The sequence below is a fragment of the Pinus tabuliformis genome, chromosome 6, assembly GCF_031772625.1.
Source record: "Pinus tabuliformis cultivar Carrire ecotype Pingquan chromosome 6, CPIR1, whole genome shotgun sequence".
NCBI classification, from domain to species: domain Eukaryota; kingdom Viridiplantae; phylum Streptophyta; class Pinopsida; order Pinales; family Pinaceae; genus Pinus; species Pinus tabuliformis.
Window position 1 is genome coordinate 525898090 of NC_142292.1, and position 23446 is coordinate 525921535.

The 23446-nt window shown below is 33.7% G+C and overlaps 1 pseudogene; it reads left to right on the top strand.

Annotated features, from left to right (window-relative positions):
• The first annotated feature begins 538 nt into the window (after positions 1-538).
• Positions 539-23446, top strand: part of LOC149259608 (glutathione S-transferase L3-like) — a 118299-nt pseudogene continuing 95391 nt past the window's right edge.

A 23446-nucleotide genomic window follows, 5' to 3' on the forward strand; every position in this document is an offset into this window, starting at 1 on the left:
ACTTAATATTCTTATGTTTTTTGATGTTGTAGGAATGATAAAGCTCATCAACCTGATCTCTCTACAAAGGTGTCAATTCCATCTTCTAAAATCAATCGATATAGAATGGTGATTGTTATTTGGATTTTTTTCCTATGTGTTTTGTTCTACTATCGGATTATGCATCCTGTTAAAATTCCATATGGACTATGATTTACCTCTGTCATATGTGAGGTTTGGTTCACCATATCATGGATCCTGGATTAGTTTCTTAAGTAGGTACCTATCAATAGGGAGACATACCTTGATAGGTTTTCTTTGAGGTAAGGTTATCATTTTCAAGATGATAAGTTTGGTATCACAACTGTAAATCTTGACTTTTTAGCTATCCAATTGTAGTTGGTGCTCAACAAGGGGTTGTTGACCAGTCCTTGTGCTTGAAGTGAAGCTTTTTTGAAACTTTTAATTTATTATATTTTGGATTACATATATGAATGAGAAGGTGAACCATTGCAGTTGGATGTTATTGACATTTTTGTCAGTACAGTTGACCCTTTAAATGAGTCTCCTCCTGTTATTGCAAGCAGTGTTCTGTCGATTCTTTCAAGGCACTCGAAATTTGATTGAATGGTATCTGGAGTATGTCAATCAAAACTTTTTTATTTTGATATTTTAACTATCTACGTAATTTTGACTATGTGCAATATTTTTGGAGATGTTTTTGTCTTAGTGAGATTCATATAGTTCAAATTGACTTGCAAGACAAAGCAACATGGTACAAGGAGAAAGTTTATCCTCCCAATAAGGTAGTTTTATGTTTCTATATTTATCTAATTTTATTTTCTTTTAGTTCCTCATTCAAGGGAAATTGGATCTACAATTTGGGTCATGGTTTAATTGCTGTGTAATTAGGGCCTATAGTGTGAATACTCTATTATTAATTTCTTATGTTGATCTGAGCAGATGCCAAAGATAAAATAGATGTATTGGCCCTCATTTTGCCTTATCTCAGGTAACAGGGAACATGCTTGCACATGAACAAACCATCTAGCAATATTTTGGTCATTGATAAAGGAGTATTTAGTTTGGTTTTGATATGTGACCAAGTAAATTCGGGTGGGGATCATATGGTTATTGCATGAGGATATGGTTATATGTTGCCAAATTTGCAGTCTATCTTTGCCACAAACCCAAAAATTAGAATTTCTTGTGCCTTGTGCTGGATACAAATTGGAAATTTTGTTCTTTTATACTTATAATTTTTATTATTTTAGTGAAAAACATGACAAGGGTGGATTTTTTTTTAGTTCAGTTGCATCTTGAATCTAATAAGTGATATATGAGATAATGTATTGTTGCTTAGGGTTCAATTGAAACTCCAAGCTTAAGATGCACACATTTCTTATTGTGGCTTGATAGGTTTGAAGTTGAGGGTTCAAATGCTACTCCCAAATTTAAGAAGCACCCTCTCAGTGTGCCTTGAGAGGCTACAATGAGTTTTTGATCATCACTGTTTTAGCCTTTTACTATTTTTGCATGGACTGAGAAAAACCAACACAGATTGGAGATTGATTTTAGCATTCCTAACCAACTAGGATGACCTTGTTCTTGTGTGCGTTGAGGTGTGATAATGTTTAGATTGGTGTTAAACTTTCAAGCAAGGAAAATATAAGTGCCAAATGTAAAATGTTACAAAAGGGCCAGATGTCTGCAAGATATAGAGTGGAACTCGCAACAACTGATTATTTTCATTTTTTCAGGTTCCTTCTCTTGAGAACAAAGGAAAGTTCACAAGATAGAGTATGGATTTACTTGAGTATCTCAAAAACAATTTTGAAGGACCTAAAATTTTTCCCATGGTATGTGCTAGCCTACCTAAATATTGTTAATTTAGGTCATTAACTAAATCAAAGTATATCAATAGTTAGGGACTTGGTATTTATCAACTTTTGTTTATAACGTTGAAGTCGTTAGAGACCTTTTCAGGGTAGCATGGTGGGGTTGGAACCTTAGCTGTAATACCCTAAGGAGTATTTTTCTAGTTTTACCTCCAGATTTTATGCTATGAAACTTGCTTTCCATTAAATAGGATCCTGTGAAGAAAGAGGCTACAACCAAGTTACTAAAGTATACAAATACTTTTGCACAAAACGTATTCATTGCCTTGACCAAGCCAAAGCCTAAGGTCACATAAGAAGCTAGTAAGAACAAATTATCAAGAAGCCATCTCTTACGTTTTAACAAGATTTCTTATCTTCAATAGATTATGAAGAATCCAGATTAATATAAATGCATTTCCCATCACCACAAGGCCTGCTCTTGATTATTTGGAAAATGCTTTGGGAAATTTTGTTGATGGGCATTTCCTTTTGGTTCAATTTAGTGTGGTAAGCCATCTTAATAACTTGTTTTCCATTTGACCTTATATTATGATCCCAATTAACAATTTAGAAATTTTGGTATTATATTATATTTTGTTTATCATTACTATAGGTTGACTTTATATATGGTCCTTTCGTTGAAATATTTCAAGTTGTGTTTCCTGCATTAAATAATTATGCTATCACAACTGGTAGGCCAAAACTATTGAAATGGATTCATGCAAGTTAAACATCTCTTTTATTTGCATTACTTCCTATTTTCAGTGGTGTAAAAATGAATGGTTTTCACTTTTTATAATAAATTTTGTGCTTATGTGATGAAAATGCTTGATAGTATTCTACCCTAAATACATGAATTACATAATATTGAAGGATATGCAAAAATAGTCGTTGATCCTAAGACAATTGTTGAAATATACAAAGGAAGATGGGTAGCTCGACTCTAATAATAGATACTTGTGAATACAATCAATTCACAATGATGCAATAACCTTTCCTATGTACAAAATATTTTAAACTTTTTTTCTTTATTGTTATGCAAGCTAATTATGTGAAATAACTATGAAGGTTGGATGTAGAAGCGATTGGATGCATAGATGTAGTACAATAAAAAAATCTCTTGGGTGGGAGAACTTGTTATAAATTTTATGGTTGTAAGGGAGGGATTACTATAATTTTTATATTGTAAAGGTTTTTTTTATAATTTTAATAGTTGTAAAACTTTTAATGATACTTTGTATGCTTATTATCTATAAGCTTGCTATATATGAAGTTGTATTTAGGGTATATCCATCTTAACTTTGGATCTATTAAGTTTTGAGAGAAATGAAGTCTTTAGAGGTGTAAACCTCAAATTATATTAAAGTGAAAAACTTGGAAATTTTTTTATATTTCAAGAAATTTTGTCGTCCTCCTTATTTAATATAAATAGGCTTAAGATGAAAATTTGATCCTTATCCTTAATAAATTGAGGCTTAAGATGGATTTATGCTACATACATAATACATCAATAGTATATTCATTATTAAAGCAACTACACATCTCTTTCATTTTGAGCATCAAATGTTTTAACCACATAGATCCCTCCTAATTTAGATCTAAAGTATCCAAGGCAATAAAATATATTGAAGTACAATCCTCTTTTAGAATGTAAAATTCTAAGAAAGTAGATACTTTAGTCGCATTTACTACCAATATATATATATATATATATATATATATATATATATATATATATATATATAACAAGTGTTTACTCCATGGTGAACATGAAACAAATTACATATGTCCTTCATTTTAAACAACAAACCAATAAAAAAATTTCATCATAAGATTTATTTGTTTATTAATTTTTCTAAGTTCCTAAGGTGTTCTTTTCTATGGTGACGTTTTATTTTCTTTGTTCATACCAGTCTATCTCGGCACATAGTGGCCACTATCACTCAACTGGAGAAAAATTGTTTGAGTTTATTTCCTTTCTAGGGGAAAATGACATTGACATTGCTAACATTGAGGTATATGTCATGTACATCCTTTATGGTCTTATTTATTTTATATTCCAGTGTTCATTGCATTTCATGTCTTATACTTTGCATTGTATCATCTTTCATTTTTAGAAGTGGAACTCAATATTGATAGTAAGAAGCAAGAATTGAAGAGAAAGGAGAACACTAACACTGGAGTGACAAATGCAGAAAGAGAGAGAAAAGAACCAGTCTAGTGATACCCTTAAATATAATATCCTACATGAAACGCACATATATATTAGATTGATGTTCAAGTCTTTAGAGTTGATGAATTCACCTACAATGCCTTGGAAACACAATGATAATTTTTTGAAGTGATGAAACAAAATTTCATGTGTAAATTGCAGTCCAGCCAATATTAAGTTGGAAACTCATATTATAATTCTTGACATTTCATATAATGTAATTTATGTGGTTGAAATTATTTATAGTTGTACTTGATATTATTTAGTATTTTGATTGGTATATGTAACTTTGCATTTTCATATTAGATGAACATGCACATTGTCTGACATTTTTTTTACTTTAGTCATAAAATCATACTATTTAATTTTTGTTGATTAATAATGAACACAAAATAAATCTAAAATTACTAAATTAATAGTTTAAATTGATTAATTATGAACACAAATAAAATGAATATACGACTAATTTAGTCGTTTATAATGATTATTAATGAAAGTAAATTAAATGAATATAAACCACTAAATCAGTCATTTATATAATGAATATGAAATTACCAAAAAAAGATAAATGACTACTGTAAATAATAAATTTGTGATTACAAATGAAAACTAAATTTTGCATATATACAACTATTAGTAGTTAATTTACACTATCTTATAACATGAATGGAATTTAGTAATATTTTTCTATTCATTAATTGGTTCAAATGATCACTAAAATTTGCATATATGTGACAATTAGTAGCTAATTTACAGTGTCTTATAACTGACCAACATTTTGGTCATTTTTCTCAAGTGATCATGTAGTAGTATATTTTGTTGCATATTTTGTCATTAATTATGGCAATTAATTTCTAAATCAATGGCTAAATTAATGACCAAATTTATGACTAAATATACTACTAGACGATACAATTGAGACAATCAAGTAATGATTAAGTTAAATACGACTAAAGTTGGTCTCGTTATAAGATACTGTAAATTAGCCACTATTGGTCACCGACCGAAAAATGGTTGTTTATATGCAAATTTTAGTCAATTTTCAGTAACTAATTAGCCATTTTGTATTAGTGTTTGCTTTGGAAGGCTTGGCTATTCTAAAACCAAACACTAATAACATAATGGAGGTTGAAATGAAAAAGGTCATTGCACCAAGAAACATGGATAATATACAATCTTAGGATGACCAAAATATACCAAATCCATTTGTGTCCTATCTAGCATCCAAACAATGCATAGAATTCTCTAGTTCCATTCCATAGATACAAGTTGTCAAGCTAGCCAATGATAAACACCTAAATAATACATTTAAAACAAATTATATAACATATAACATTACACAACATTTAAAACTTTTTATTCATATATCTATGGATGGAAATTTATAAATTGACCTTTGGTTTCTACTTAGGAGGTGAGGGAAATTTGAGTAATTGGCTAAGCTTGAAAATTAAAGTGGCCAAGTTTGGTAGATGCACTGCCATTACTTTATAATGGAAACCGAATTCCCATATACTAGAACTCAACATCAAGTTCATCTTAGTAATTAGGATATAAGACTACAAAAGGAATATTACTAATAATACTTTATCCCATGATGGTTATCATCATGGTATGCACTTTTCTTGAGGTGAACATTACAATAACCCATGCATTTACTTTTTAATCTTGTCTAATGTCTCCATGTGAATTCCTCTTGTCAATATGGTTAAAATATGGGAAGACAATAGGCACGTGAATTTTTGTGTGTAATATGGATATTAATGAAAAATGTAATAATGAAATTTTATTTTAAAATTGTAATGTCCTCAAACTCTTGATGGGAAATGCTACCACAAGCAAGACACTTAAAAACACATGATTTCTCTATGGAATAAAAACCATAACAATATCATGGTTGTCTCTACACTTGTATGCAATTATGGAATGTTTGTAATGCCAATTTTAACACATATATATCATAATTACAACATGCAAAATGGAAATGGAAATTAATGGTGATTGAACATCTCATTAACTAGCACACTTAGAGGAATGTAAACAATTTTAAGTATTTGTACATAAAACTATAAATTAGGGTTTCAACCATAAATTCGTGAATACATGAAAGAGGCACACAAACACATGATATTAAACAACATGACACATAACATTAAACACTTATTTTTCCAAGGAAATATGATGGCTATCAACTCTTCACTTTCTGCCCTACCATAGACTATGTGGTTCATGAAGTTCAACCACAAGTCACTCTCGAGTTGGGGTTGAAACTCCATGAGAAACAATAAACCCAAGTGGCACCTTACAACCTGCCAAGAATGTATCATCTCTAGGTTTTCAGGAGCCCATGTTTCTCTATGGTTTTCAGGCACCCTCTAGGCCACAAACCAAAATAACTCCCAACTAGTATCAAAGCTCGAGCTCAAGGTTCATCGGCTAGTTTCTTAGGGCTGACGTACAGAACCATAATCCTCCTCAAAGTAATAATCAAAATGATAATAATGATGGTAATCCATCCAATATATACTTTATATCACTACATGGATTTTCTCCACCGTGTGGCACACCCTAAAGTTATGTATGCCACAGGTGTCCTCATCACCAACACCCATGATCAACACAATGTTTCCTATTATCGTGGGGTTTACTTCCATCCATACTCTTTATTTTGGAGTGAAATCCATAGCCAACATAATTTTAATATATTATTATAAAAAAATATGTACATCAGTTACATCAGATTTACAAACTTGGTCCTCTGGTCATTTAACCAAAACCAACATATATTCCTAGGCATGTTGGCCTCAAAATATATAACATAAATACATAGGCATGTTGGCTTGCAAAATATGTATATCACACCAACCTAATATCAAGGTACATATATATTTACATCATAAACTAGCAGGGGTATTACATTCATTCCCCATTATTTTACACATTGTCCTTAGTGCTACATATATACATGTATATACAATACAACATTGAAAAAGATGAGGGTACTCGTCCCTCATTACATCTTCCTTTTCCGATGTGTCCTCATTAGAACTGATCGGGATCCATTGTACCTTTACCATGTCGACAACTCAATTTCAAAGTACCTTGACCATCCTGTCCAAAATATGTACAAGTTTTACTTGGAAATTTCCCTATGGATTCACCTAGATAGTATGCCAATAATCACATGATTACTAGTAGGAACATACCTTTTAGAAAAATAAACATGAAATACATCATGAACATGCATATATGTAGGAAAATCAAGTCTATATGAAACTAAATCAATCTTCTATAGGATCTTGACTCCTCCACAATAATGTGTTGCTAATTTGGCACAATTGCCCAGCTTTAATGAGCTCTTCTATGGTCTAACATTCAAAAACACATGGTCTCCAACATTAAATTTTCCATGAACTCTGTGTTTATCTACATAAATTTTTTGTATATCTTGGATAGATTTAAGATTTTGCTTAATTCTCACAACCTACTCTTGCATATCTTTGAGCAATTCTAGACCAACCATGACTCTATCTACCGAATTGCTATGACTCACAGGACTATGCTATATTTTTCCATATAATGCTTCAAAGGAACTCATTTGTAACAAAGCCTTATATTTTTTATTATACGCAAGATCTACCTAATGTAGGTAGTCCTTCCATTAGGATGGTTTATTCATTACATACATTCACAACATATCTTAAATCACCTGGTTAACATTCCCGTTTGTCTGCTAGACTCTAGGTGATACTTAGTACTAAAATTTATATTAGTACCTAGCCATTTAAATAATACCATCCAAAAATTAGATGTGAACATAAGTAGAAAATGATAAATTAGTGACTAGGTGACTAAAAATGTTAGTCACCGCAATTGTTCCAAGTGAAATGCTACCAAAAATGAGAAATTTTAAGTGACCCAACTAAAAATGACTAACATACACGAGTAATTTAGTCACGGGTTAAAATATATGAATAGCTAATTAGTTATACAACTAAAAATGACTAACATTAATGAGTAATTTAGTCTAGTAACAAAAAAATGCTATATGATAAGTACTAAAATAATACGAATCAATCGTTTATGTTAGTCATTTTAATTGGTTCACTTCAACAATCTAAACTTACAAGTGATAAGGGATTCAAGGGCTATTCTAGATTGGCCTTGTATTATCATGGAGAGGGTTACTTTTTATTTTTCATTCTATCCATATATTTCTACTAACATCTTTTTCCCTCTCTCTATTGTTGGAGGCACGAAAGTTTGCTTAACCTAGCTCCTTAAGGTAAATTTTACATGTTCCAATGATTGCTCCTAAACAAAAAAGAGTGAGCTAACTACTTCTTTCAAACATAATCAAGTCCTCTAGATTTTTTTAGAACTAAAAGGGATTACATGTGAAGGGAAAGGGTCTTGTATCTCAATTTAACTTTAAAATTAAGATAATAGGTTTGTGATCCAAGAGTGCAAAGAAAATGGTATAAAAATACATTTTCCCCTTATCATTCATGACTGAAGATTAGACCAAAAAGTGATCCAAACATTTTATCAATTTACCTTTAAAATTTAGTTAATAGGTTTATGATCCAAGGGTGTAGAGAAAATGGTATAAAAATAAACTTTCCCTTTATCATTCATGACTAAATATTAGACCAAAAAGTGATCCAAACATTTTATTTTAAAACCCCATGATTTGTTCTATCGATCTTAATGTTTTTAAAACCCCGCGATTTGTTCTACTGATCTTAATGTTTTTACAACCCCATGATTTGTTCTATTGATATTAATGTTTATAAAGTCCAACGTTTAGATAATAACTTTTATTCATTTTTCATGTTCATCTCTAAAATAATTCCTTTTTCTATTTTTCCTATTTTTATTAACAAAATTTAGGGAACCTTACCTGAACTATGGCAACAACGCAGTTGTTGAATTTGAAGTTGATTTGTTTGTAACAAGAAAAGTAGAAAAAATGATTTAGACATCGAATGTAATTTCACAAGTTTGGAATTTTACAATTGTCAGGACGATGTTCCAACTGAGCCCGTCTTCGCAGAGCTTAGTTCAGTGTAGATTGTGGTCATGTGGTATTACTAGTTGTTGAGGCTTGGATTATGTGGAGATATTACATGTTTCTAGGCACTTTTGATGGAGGTTAGCAACGAGCCTAGTGAGTAGATATCGTGAGAGGATTGAAACAAGGCGGTAAAGGGGTTTTTTAGTCCATCTATAAGAGATTTTTGTAGAAAAACTAATATTATCTATTGGGGTTTGGTAGCAGTGAGAGGAGAGATAGCATTAGAGGGTGGGAAAGGGGTAGATGGAGAAGGAATAGGTGATTACAACATTGGAACCATACTTTGTGCAATGAGGAGAAATGGGTCATGGTGGCCCGAAAGAATTCTGGGTAAGAACGAACTCTCTGTCTCTCATATGATGTCTCCTCGATCTGGAACTCCTGTCAAACTTCTTGGTCAGGAAGATGCCAGCGTGTTAGTTTTCAGTTTCCCTTCACCTCTTATTTATTTGTTTTATGATATGAAGCCCTGTAATGGGCTTTTGGTTGCATGCTAATAGGATACAACACAATAGAGCTTACACTTGATTTTTCTGGAGGAAATTCCAAATAAGACAATGTTGGATGCATTCCCCATCTATTGCCAATGCAATAATCTAAATCTTTAATGAATAAATCCTCATTAGTAAATATTGACATGATTTCATATTTTTCTTTCACTGATGTTTATGTGCTCAACTTGCTTTGACATCACTTACATGGTCTCAAGTTTAAAACAGATGAAATGGTTAAAAAGAAGATGAGTCATAGAATAATCTTCTCTTTTGTTTCCAATTCTATCTATGTTCAATAGCCAAAAATAATAAAAAGATCTAGGATTGTCTAAGTGTCGAGTAGCATTTAGAGACATCAGTTTATATTCGATTTTCTGTCATGATGTGTTTTTTTGTTCATTTAAATTATTATTTTCTACACCAGTGAAGCCGAGGGCTTAACTAAAACTCGATGCTTATTAAACATCCACATTCTCATAGGATAGGTACACACTTTTGTAGAAATTTTGTGTGTTGGGTACATGCTTTCATAGTAATTTTGTATGTTAGTGGATGGCGTGTATTTAGTTTTCTTCAACAATTAAGTAATTCATTATCTCAACAGCCAAATTTTATATAGTGATAAATTGCAGATAATATCGAGTCAATATGTAAATGCATTTAGTTTGTATTTCCATCTAAATTAATGGATTATCATTTCCAAACAACCTTGTGTTTCTTTGATGTATGAATGAAAGGAATCTTCTTTCCCTTGAATATCCATTGAAAGCAGATTATAACCCAAGACAATTATACAACCTCCAAAAAATAAACTTCGGGTTAAAAAAATCATGGTTTAAAATATATTTTATTACCTATTTTGCCTTGGCATTGGATGTCTATTTTGGTCAAGTGGTGAGTTGGAGAAGTTTGTGCTTTCTCTCTCACACACCATCTCTCTCACACACACACAATATGTATGTGTGTGTATTATATAATTCATTATGAAGAAACCATGCAGGAAAACCCATGGGCACTTCCTTATGTTTCATGGATGGTGCACAGTGTAAACTTGTCAGTGTTAATTACAACTCCTGAACTGATAGGGACATCGAGAAAGGTATGCAATAGATGCAATCACCCCCGAGAATTTACCTCAAGGAGTTTTTCATAACTTAAAATACCCAACCAGTCAAGTTAGCCCATCAATTCTCTCTCACAACACACACATGTGGGTGTGTGTGTGTACATGTGCATGTTTTCACCACAAAAAATGAATATATTAAAAGGTAAAACAAACACATTACATTTCTAATTTTCTACCTCTGTGCAACACGATACTCTAGTTCACAAAAAATATTGGCCACATTGGAATATACCAACATTATTATTAGAAAGCACCAACCAGATCCATATAAATGATAGTTATTATATACCATATGCATGATGCCATTACAATCCATACCCCATAGTAAAAGAAAGAATAAAACAGAATATTAAGAACTAGTAGACTATGAACATCATCAAACTATTCCATGAGAGGAATCAGTGGATGAGAAGATAGAGAAAGGTCAGAGAAGGTAGAAGAGTGGATGTTTTGAGATAACACCCTCATTTTCCTCCATAAATTTCATCATTCTAGTCTGCAATGAACACCAACTTTAGTTAAGAATCAACCTTGGAGTTATGTTTACGGAAAACGTGAGAAAAATAGTCAAAGATGATTCTCATAGTTGATATATGACTCATCATTGCTTGAAGACCTAAATTTTGTATGTTGATTTTAACATTGAGAGAATCCACTAAAAATTTTCAGTTCCGATAGACCTAGACACTACTTACATCCTTGTTAATGGTTAATCCAAGAAGACTACTAGGGATGATATATTGGCCTAGTTATTGGTCCCTTATCCAAGATCTAATGAAAAAGAGATATAATGAGAGGAACTAAAATAAAAACAATCCCATGCACCATATTTACTTGGATTTTCTGGTGAAGCACCCTCAAAGAAGCTCCATGGGTGAGAATCATCACTCAAAAAATAATTAAGAATAAATCCTAAAATATCTCAACTAATTTTATCCAAGAGACAACAAACACATCAACCACTACATTTTGGTCATTAGAAGACTACTAACAATGAACTTAATAGATTCTTCCATGTATAATAGAACATAGATTCTTTTGTATTAACAATAAAACAAAATACTACTTTTCATAGTGGAATATCACAACAAGACTACTTTGAATAGTTGAATATTATACAATAGTAAATCTACTAGTGCATAAAATATACACAACATTTTACAAATTTAATCAAAAAACCAATTCCGTTATATTAATCAAACTGATAATAAAACAATATAGGGCTCTCATACCAGGTATAATGGCCCTCATACATCCACTAGTATAAGAATACAAGATACATTGAAAATTTATCTAATGTAGCATGCAATCACAACTGCTTTGTTGTATCATGTACATTGTAGGTCCTTTGCTTATGTTCTGTAGCACCTACCTCTATCAATGAACCAACTCCTTTAGGCCATTAACTAGCCCTATAAGAAGTACTAGCAGCTTTAGTTTATGCAGTAGGTCTACTTGCTTTAGTCCACATGCAGTAATGCTCATATCATTTGACTATCTAAACTTCCCTCTAGTTAATTAAAAGTCCATCTACAACCAATGTATATGGTATTTGTGCTCACTAGTTACTCTTTTGTCCATCAAGGCCACAACACTTTGAGACTTCTTTCCCATTGCTGCTCCTCAGCTACTCAGGGATTTCTTCCCACTATATTCTTCTTGCACTACTCTAATGAATACTAACATAGGGTAGGATATATGCCACCTAACATTGTCAAATGTCGCTTCTCCAACAATGAACACAGGCTATCCAAAATGATCCTGGCTAGCCAAATTTTGGGCTCTTCTTCTCTACCTCTCCTAGCATCTAGCTTAGTCCATCAAGGTGCTTCTCTAGGCTACACTTGGTCCAATCTCACGCTGCCCTCCAATAGATCACAAGTGTCCAATACTAAGTCCTCTCCTAGGACTACGCATCTACTAGCATCCAACCATCAACAAGAAGTCATATGCAACTCATTGTTGCTACCTTCTTGCCTTGGGATTTGTGCTTCCTTGACCTCTGGTTAGGGTTGAAGTCACACTTCTCTAGCACCTAAACACTGCTCCTCATCACTGTGTAACCCTTCCCAAACAATATGCCTCCTTTTCTACCCTTCCTAGGCCTCCAAACATTGTATTAGGGCTTGAGGAATCTCCTCACCACGCCCTACAACACTCTTGTCATAACAACAACACAAAACTACGTTTGAGCAAGCATTACACCCTCTGTCCACCTATGTTAGCTATTCTAGACACTATGGCTCAGTGAAACCCGCCTCCACAAGGCATCATGTCCCTCCAAACATCCTCCAAACAATTTTTTTTCTACAACACACCCCACGACCCTGTAAACAGAGACAAGAAACACTAAATATAGCACATAACAAACCTCTCACTTACCTTTGATTTGCGGTTTAGGCTGGTAAGAGAATCCACCCTCAAAATTTGTCTAAGACTCTCATCTAATCTTCTTCTAGTTGTCTCAAACTTGTGGCTCAAATCCTCAAGTAATATTCACCCTAAAAATAAAGAAACCCTCTCAAAACTTGTGCTCCTTGCCTCCTACGTCTTTGCCTCAGATCCGCTTCCAATTTCAGAGCTAGTCTTTGATGTTGGATTGCCTTGGATGTGCTCAAATACCTCACACTTCACTTCTATTTATACACTTTCATGTGGTGTCAACAAACATGTCTTGTGGTACCCTCAAACCCCAAGCCGACTGACTTGTATGCCACAAAACCCACCAAAAACATAGAAAAAATAATTTCTCCACTTCTAGAGCTCGAATTTGAGTGATTTTCAGTGCCCCTTTCTCCTATAGGTTTCCTCTAACACCCCCATGTGTCAAATAACTCAAATTCCTTATGGTTTCATACCCACCAGGTTGGGTGGAAATCCTACACCTAGGGTTCCAAGCCCACAAATCACTTTTGTGGTGCTCCAACCTCTAAACCCTGAACCCTAGGGCTTGGAGTATCTCCCAAGCTAACAAATATCAACATCACATGCAATGTCTAGTGATAACATCTTCACCATTAGGTATAATTAATCATTAGTGCATATAAGTGAACCAAGCTTGTTACTCAATGGCAAATTGAGACTTCATATAGGGCTTCTCTTCTAAATTTGGGGCTTTGATCACGTAATATTGTTTCTTGTGTTTTGTTTTAGACCAAATTACAAATGTTTTAAGACTTAGAAGGAAATATCCTACCTTGTTCTAATTGTTTATATTTTTTAGTCATTTTGTCTCTTTTCTTGTATCTCTTTTTTTACCTTAATGTTTTCTAGCACTTCTTGAAGCATATCTCTTTTATGTTTGGACAAGATCTGGCTAAATTCCAATCCTCATGGAACACCTCACATTTAAAAGGGGTGTTCACTATTCTCCTAGTTAATCATCTTTGTTCAAGTGTGTTTTATGAGTTTAAAGCTTAAAGTAGAAAGTAGTATGTTCTCTTCCCTAAATCTAGATGGGCACTACTTGTATCATAGCAATAATATTCCTTTCCTTAGTTGTTTGTAAATATTTGAGATGAATTTTCTAAATGAATTTCCAATTGCTACGAATATAATAATGTATCATCATGCAAACAAAATTTTGGTGGCATAATCTGCATGTTGTTTCTAAAAAAATTGGGTCTATATTTCAGTTTTGTATCTATTTATATATGTACTTGTATGTATGTATAATGTGTCACATGTGTCTTCTTCTTGGGGTTGACTTATCCTGTGTTTGGATATTTGTATTTTTGTGTCATGTGAATTAGTTGAAGATTAATTTTGGCAAACAAATTATCCTTGTCCACTAAAACAATGTGACTCATCTTGAGATATATTTGGCATCTAAACTTAGCATTGATTATTTAAGGTAAGGCACAATGCTTGTGGCTATCTATGCTATTTGAATTCAACGTTTAAAATCTCAAACAAGGTACATCACTTGAGGGAACTTTTGTGATCTGAATGTTAATAAAGGTAGGTCCATTAATGTGGGGAATCATTTTTTATTGTTTTCTGCATGCTCAACAAAGGAAAGACACTCATGTTCTTGACATATTGCAGCCCTTTTTCGTCTTTATAATAGAAATAGGCGGGTGCCCCTGAGGTAGAAGGGATTCTAGTTTTACTCTTCTTTGAGATCAGAAGTTGACTAACAATGAATGCATAGCCATTTAAGCTTTCTGACATGTTGGAAGATGAATCAATGAATTATTTTATTGTAGATATGTTTGGTGCATGATTGTTAATACAAGGGAACACTTTTCTGGTCTATCTTCAGTGGTTTTGATTTTTATTTACTCGTCATATTTAATTTTCGATGTATGCACTATTTTGGTATGTTTTCACCTTCATAACAACAATGATGAGGGTGCTTCCATTTCTAGTAGTTCAGTTTATTTCCATCTCAGAACAGTAGCTTGAGAGCACATTATTGGTGGTGGGTTTTCCAGAATTGATCTCTCTTTGAAATCAGTGTTAAATAATGACTTCCATGTAGCTTTAACTTAACTTCTGATTCTCATATGCCCCAGATACCATTCATGGCATGAAGGGTGATCTCTTGTGGTGATTTTCTTGTTATGATGGAAAAATCAACACAACTCATTATTTTACTCTAGATGGAGAAGAGTACCTAATTTAAAGAAACTTTTAATTATTAATTATTGAATTTGGAGAACTCAAGGCAAGAGGGAGATTGATCTATAATAGACAACCTTGTGGTTTATGCCTTTCCATCCATTCTTCCTTCTACATCTAAAATATTTTGTCTGAGAATTGTCATATGGAGTTGTCATGCTTCCATTTTTCTCTATAGATTTTATCTTTAGGAATTGGAATTCATACATGAACCATGGCCATTTCTCTAGATCTTTTAGGATTCTTGGTTATTGAAAATTTTGGCGCATGTGTTGTTCAAGGCTCCAAACTTTGTTTTGTCTAGCTTTGGAAATATAAATATATTTGTTTGGTGGTTTGGTTCTTTGTTTCTTGTGAATTTTGTGCAAGGATTTTATAGTTTGTAAGCCTATGTAGGCTCATTGAATTTGTTTGTTTGATCATTGTTGGGGAAAGTTAAAGGATATTCCTTTTTGCCAAATATTTTCTTCTTCCTTCATTTTATTTCTCATGTGTGCACATGTTGACTACACAACCCTTCAAGTAGGCACCAATTGAGAGAACCAAATCTTATATGAAAATATATCCACTTCTTTTTGGTTTAAAGATGAATCTACCATTTTAAGGGTATAATAATCACATATATGCAATTTGTATAGGCAGATCAACAAAGTGTTTTTGTTGGTTTTGTGAGTTCTATGCAAGATCTCAACCTTGTGGCACCAAATCGTGAGGTAACACTTTAGAGCTGATTTTTTTTTTTTGTTGATTTCACTATTTTGAACCTGATTTAGCTAGGGATACTCCCCAGGGCTAGCACACACTAGCTCCATTTGATCCCTTGGAACACCTCACTCTGAGGACAATCTCTGGTGATAACACATCTGAAAATGAGATGCTCTTTTGACTCAGGGTCTTGATATGTAGTTTACAGATGTGGGATGCATCGATAAAATAATATATGTCATTTCCCTATTTTCGAGCATTTCAAGTGGCATTTCTTTTACCCACCCTTGTTTTAGAAACCATGACCATTTCCCCATTTACATAGCATATACTAAATTTATATGCCCCTTGGTGCTAAGGACAGTTCCTGTTTATACTTCATTTAAGATGTTTAAAAGTTATCACACAAAAAGTTGTGAGACCTTAGTTGTTTTATTCTCCATACTTTTGGAAGTGGTCTATACAATTTTTTTTGTTGTTGTTAGCAACCATATTGGAATTCAAAAGGTGTAAAGACAACAAAAATATCTCCATAAACAAGTGCTCAACCACAGGCTGATCTCTTGAAAACAATGCTCATCCACATGCTATATATTACTGCTTAAATTAGATTGAAATGGTTTCAAAAGTAGACACCCTCTACAAGTACTAGCCAATAATAACACCATGAACACAGGCTAATACTCCTCAAGCTAGGGAACCTTCTCCATGCAAATTTTAGTCACAAAAGGACCAACACAGTCCATTCAAAAGGAGCACTATAACCAATAGTTAATATCATCATACAAAGGTTGGAGAAGTTCCTCATAACAACTCAAATTTGTTGTTCATCCTCTCCCAATTTGCTACAAGATGAAAATCATTTGGAAAAAAAAATCTCTACTACTGACCTCATTATCTCTATAATCAGCAAGAAGTTTTCTATTGACTCTCTCCTTCATGTTCCCCAACAGTTGCAACAAAACAAAATGCCCAATGCTTTTATGAATGTCCTTAGGAATCACAACAGTTGTTGGATTTAATACCAGATTTGCATGGGAAAATTTGGTGTTGACAAGTAAGAGATCAAATGAACAGTGAGGAAATGAGTGCATTCAAGGGAAAATTTTCAACTGCAAGCACAAATATAACATTTTACCAATAAGCACATATATAACATTCTACTAGCAAGCACAAATATATTATTCGACCAACAATAATAGTTCCTTGATCCTTTTATCTAAAAGATAAAAAATCAAGCTCAACCTGGTATCTTCAAGTTCATCTAATGACTATAAACCCTAGATATTAAAAATATTCACTATTGACTTTCTTCCTCAATCCTAGGATTTAGTGTATAAACCCTAGAATTTTCTTCAAACCTTTAGATTGGTTAGGGTTTGAAATTGGTTGGTTAGGTTTTTTATTCCAAACCCTAGACTTACATCACTCAGCTCTAGGGTTCCAAACCCTAATAATGCTCAATCTTGCACAACTTTCTCAGTCCTAGGGTTCAATCCCTAAGTCCTTCAGGCCCTTGCTAGGGTTACAAACCTTAAACACTCACAACCCTAGGAATGGCTCAAGACTTGCTTCCAAACCCTAGGTACAAATATCAAATTGGTTCATTTAAGAAGAGATATCTTATCAACTAGGAGTCATCATCATGGATAAAGAGTGACATCATTAGCAATAGCTTCTTTAATGTTGTTGATGATGCTTTACTTACCAAGATATTTTACTTAGTTATCCAAAGTACCCTTAATGGCTTATAGATTTTTAAACTAAGTAGGAAAAAAATGCCAATTTTCTCAAAATTAACAGACTGTTTTCCATGTCCAAGTCAAAATCCTACTTTATCAAGCCACATAACATCCTACATCAAGGTATAAACTAAAACACCTATTTATTTCAACAACACATTCTAGTTTCAAACACCTAGTTAGATTCATTGTATAAAATCTCTCTCCTTTGTCAATCCATAACTTATTCTTTGTCTTGTCCTTGCTATGAGCACAACCTACTTTTTCTTATTGAAATGCTAGAACATTTTTTAGTGCCAGTAATAAGAACAGTGAAGAATACTATTTCCTTTGGAGATGTCTCTGTTGTTTTCTTGGAGAAGAAGGAGTAGGCTTGTGCTCTAGTCTTGGATTTTCTTTGTATTGTAGTGCAAAGGCCCACTGTCCTTCTAGCTCTGGAGATTGAATGGAGATGAGGGAATGCAGCACCAAGGTATTCAATTGAAAGATTTGACAGTTTATGTTTTAACATCTCATTTTGATCAATTTTTAACTGGAGGAATTAAGCTTTGTGATTGTTTGCTTTGTTTTTATGACATTTTTATGCTCGGTCAAAAATTTGAATATTGTAGATGTTCTAAGAATTGAGCACTTAGGTTTCAAATTTTGATCATGCATTGTGCTTCTCTCCATTTTGGCCCCTCATGTGCCATTTCCTCCTGGAATTGATATTCACAAGAGTTTGATAAGTAAAGGTCCAGAGAATGAAGCATCATCCTTCACACCTGTTTCATCTAATCAACATCCAACAATAATAGGTAAATTCATTTTCGTTGAGGAAGATGGTGATGGAAAATTTAAAAAGTTGGATGGAAATTCAAAGACTGGTGTGATTGAACATGGTAGTCTTCTTTTTTCTCCTCCTGAGTTGAAAAACATAACGCTTCGCAAGTTCTAAACTATTTTTTGGGGGAAAACTTCCTGACACTTAGAGCTTTGGTCATATTAATGTGAAGGTTGATGGAAATCAGCTTAAGCAAAAAGGGAGTAGCTCAAGAAGAAAGTAGAACCTACATCTAACATTAACCTTGACTTGCAAACAAAGTATTTACAACTTGTGAATTATCAAGATTGTGAACTACAGGACTTGGAGGTTAGCCATTTTGTAGAGGAATTGCATCAACAGTTTGAAATGAACTTGAAGAGTCATGAAGCTACAATTGATGCACTGGTTTTGGTAGCATAATACCACCTGAATCCATATTTCATGATGAACTCCGATGAAAACAACCATCACACGAACAAAAGTGCCAGTATAAACTCCAAATCTTCTCACATGGGTAGGATGATGGTTGATGAGCTATTTTCAAGTAATAGATAGTCAGAAGTGGAAATGATAGGTAATCTTGAAGAAATTAGAGACAAAACTGTAATTGACATTCTTATGCAAGCAGCAGAATGGGGCAACAAATGTATTCTAGTATTCTAAATGAGAGGTCATATGATGAGAAAGCAGTAAGTTATGATTTTGAAGAAAGTTCGAATGGTTTTATAATTTCCCCCTACAATGCAGAGTTTGTGGATGTTGTTACACTTATACACTAGCATCAGGGTCTACTCTGTGTTTTTCTAATTCGGTAGTTAAAAAGGGAACACCATAACATGTATGAACTTCTTCTACACAATCTTCTCTTTTTCCTTTATTAGGCTACTCAGTTTTCTTGTCCTCCAGAGAATGTTGTTGATGTGATTTTTCAGGTTATAGAGTGTCTCAATACATTGCTTTTCTCTCTTCATTAAAAACAAAAAGAGTTTAGTCATCTAATATAACTTGGAAAAATACGTGGGCTTAGGCGGCTGTGGACACATTTCAAAGAGTAGTTTTTTTAGTCAGTGGTAGTGGCATCATGGAGTAAGATGATGAGTGTGGCAGGAAAGGGAGCTTCTAATATAGGAACCTACTTCCTGCCTCCTCATGGATGGAAAGAATAATAAAATTATTAACCTCTTCATTTCCTTTGGTTAGATACATAGGTTGGATGGCATTGGCTTGCTATGTGAAGGAACACTAGAAGAGAGGGCTCCTCCTTGCCCAAGATATGCAAAAAATGACAAGTTTACTAATAACTTTATCTGATGAACTTGCATCCATCAAAAGATATAAAGGGAAAGGGAATGAAGAATTACAAGAGGCCTCCATTTTGGAATCCATCAAACATAAATCTAAGAAATCTGTTAAGAAAAGTGATCATTTAGATCAAGTGGATACTGATGGCCTTGTCCATGCTCTTTACCCTAAGCTAGATGATAAGCCTCATCATTGGGTAACTATATGTACCTTAAGTCACCTCCTAGCTTAGTCAAATCAACTCTTCTAATAATTTATTACATGTTTTGATTATATTTTGTTTAATGAAATGAGTTAAAGTAAGATATTATGCCTAGTGGACTAATATGCATTCAATGCGGGTTTGAAAGAGAAAATCTAGGAATTTTGGCAAGATATAGGTTTGAAAATCAAATGGGACAAGGCAGATATATTGTAGGAGGTAAATGCTCCTCATTTACTCCTCCCTCATTCGAATATTCCTACATTAATCACGCCATCTCAGAGTACAAGCAGCCAAGTCATGAACATCAAAAGGTAGCCAAGAAAGTGATAATCAAAGAGTTAGTTCATCTTGAGTTTGGGAGCCGAGCCTCCCTAGATTTAAGGAAGTAATTGGGGACTTCAATTGTATAAATAAAGAGGCCCAGAGCCTCATTAGGATTTGAATTTTTGTTGAAAAACACTAGTTATTTTTGAGCTCCAGACTTGTGGAAGACATTGCTATGTAATGTTCTATTTTGATAATGAGAATGAGATTTTTCATGATCCAGTATTGAGTTAACTCAGAGGGTTGAAGCTCTTGGGTTAGGGCCCAACCCTATAAGCAAAGGCTCCTCTTATTTTATCTGCATGCTTAGATTAGTTTCATAGATTCATGATTAAACTTCCCCTAGAAGCATTTCATTGCAGGCAATGTAGATTTGATTAGTTTGTTTATTATATTGCTTCCTTTTGTGCTTTACTTCAGGAGAAAGTTAGAAGGAAAAAAACATCACAAAGTTGTCAATAGGTGTCTTGACTTCACTTCTTCCTTCAGGGATCATGACTTGAGGAAAGGACCCCTATGCAGCCCCAAAAGGACAGATTTCTATTTTCTCATAGAATATAGAGTTTACTGTACTTGAACCAACATTTGATCAGTTTGAAAGTGTAGCATTTAATTACCATCTCTTCCATCTTCATTCCTATAGTAGATCTCATCAATGCTTCCATTTTATTCTGCAGTTTTCCTCATGCATGAAGTAGACAACTAGCTCATTAAACTCTGCTTTTCTAGATTATTAGAATTCTTCTTGTTTACATGATTTTTTGGCAAGTATCAATGTTTGATGTAGAGTAGGTGTTTTAGAAGTGGATAGATATCCCATAGAAAGCAAACACCTTCTGACTTCATCCATTGATAATCATTCCTTTCTTTCACCAAGACCTTCACCAATTTCATCATTTTACATAGAACTTCCTCTAAGCATGTTGAGCAAATCCAAGCATCTCCTAACCTTGGTTTTGAGTTCTAAGTGACCCTAGGATTGTTCTCACTCCATTTAACCTACCAACCACCTCCCTTAAGCCTTCCACCACCTCAAGCACCGATCATTTTTCTCTCGGCTGTATCCTATAGAAATACTGGGAATCATGTAGGTTTTTAGGACATCCCGTAGGTTTTCTTATAGTGGCCTGTTTTGAGGCCGAATTGAGGGAAAAACTCTAGGAAGCCACACAAGGAAACCTGAGCGTCTCCCAAACCTCCTAACCATCCATCAACATCCCTAAGACACCTACCACATCACCAAAAGAGATTAGGGTTTACACTTGATTTTCCATAAAAAGAAAAAAACAGATTTATTTCAGTCCTTTACATGCACGATAGTGATGTTTGATGTTTTGAACTTCCATTCTTAGGATAGTAGCATTTCATACATGTTTTCTTGGAATTCTTGTAAAGCATAGTTTCTCAACAATTAGTTAGAGAATGGTGTGTTTTTAGCATAATATTTCAGTCATTTTCCTTATTGAAGTAGACAAGCTTTCTCCTAGAGTAGATTTCTCTTTCTCTCATCAATAATCAAGCTTCTTCTCAATCCATAGAAGTCTGGCTTGAAAGCCCTAGTGGTCTCTCGCCAGTTGAACAATGACAAAAGGCAGAACCATCACTTTTACTTGTGTATACAACATTGTCACCTCCAAGTTTGTACGAACCTCGGGTTGATAAAGTAAAGTTGGTAGTTGTAGCATTCTTGCTGTAATACTAGTGCTCATCACTTTTTGGCACCGTTGCCGAGGAGGTGTCTGAGTAATATGTGATTACTTCTTTCTTTCTTCCATTTCTTGTTTATGATATTATGCTATTAGTTTCATTTCTGCAAAAGTAATTTAGATTGCTTCCTTTTCCATGCAACATTCTTTGCTTTCCTTTCCATTTCGCAAATAAGATTTCAATCAAGCATTTAATTTTTCATTCAGTCAGTAGTTTTCATTCAATCTGCAATTTCAATTATGCAATTACTTGTAAAGTTAAAAAAAAAAAAACAAAAAACAAAACAAAAACATTTTTTTCATGCCTCGTAGGAATAGGGATAACTTAGGGAAATTTTTTCCAAATACCACCACTGCTTCAAATAGCCAACCTTCCCTCTTCTTCGGTGGCTATGAACTAGAGGAACCCTTAGGTGAGCAACCAGACATATTTGAAGAACCTATAAGGGAAGAAGAAGAAGATGAACCCATTCCTACTGAACCAATGGCTGAAAATGTAGAAATTTTGAATAATAAACACTTATTCACAGAGATTATCCCGATTATACACTATTGCAGAATACATGCATAAAACATAACCTCCTCTATGTTGATCATCAATTTAGCAGCATCAAAAACAATGAAACATCAATCGCATCTACAAATTAACACAGTATGTAACCCAGGGAAAGCATACAAATGAAAACCCCACACTATCTGTATATTATAATGATTGAGAACAAGTAAAAATACATAGTACAATACTCCTTACAAGTACTCAGTACTATCTCCACCTTTTACACACAAAACTAGCTCAGATCCGAACAAGTCACAGGTTCAAATGTCCTCCGCTACTTTGCTTGCCTCCACTGCACAATCCAAAGTGAAAATCACGTGAGCACAAGCTACAATTGCCTTGGTATTCGCCCACACTGCGCAATCCTCATTGGAATTACTTAATCCATGCATGTGCAAATCTCATGCACAAATGATAGTCACAACTCACCCTTTCACTTACCTCTAACACCTGTCTCTGTTGAACTGTCCATGCACTGAGTTAACTGATGTATTCTTTAGTTTCTTTATGAGTTAATAATTAGTGAATTAATTAACAATCAATTCACACAACTCATCACTAGTGTATTCTTTAGTTAGACTAAATACAACTAGTTCAACTAAGTCAAACTGAACACAACTCCATCAACTCCACATCTAACTCCACAGAACTCACATGCATGAGTTCTAACTGAAGTCCTCTGTGCAATAGCTCAACTAACACATAAAGAA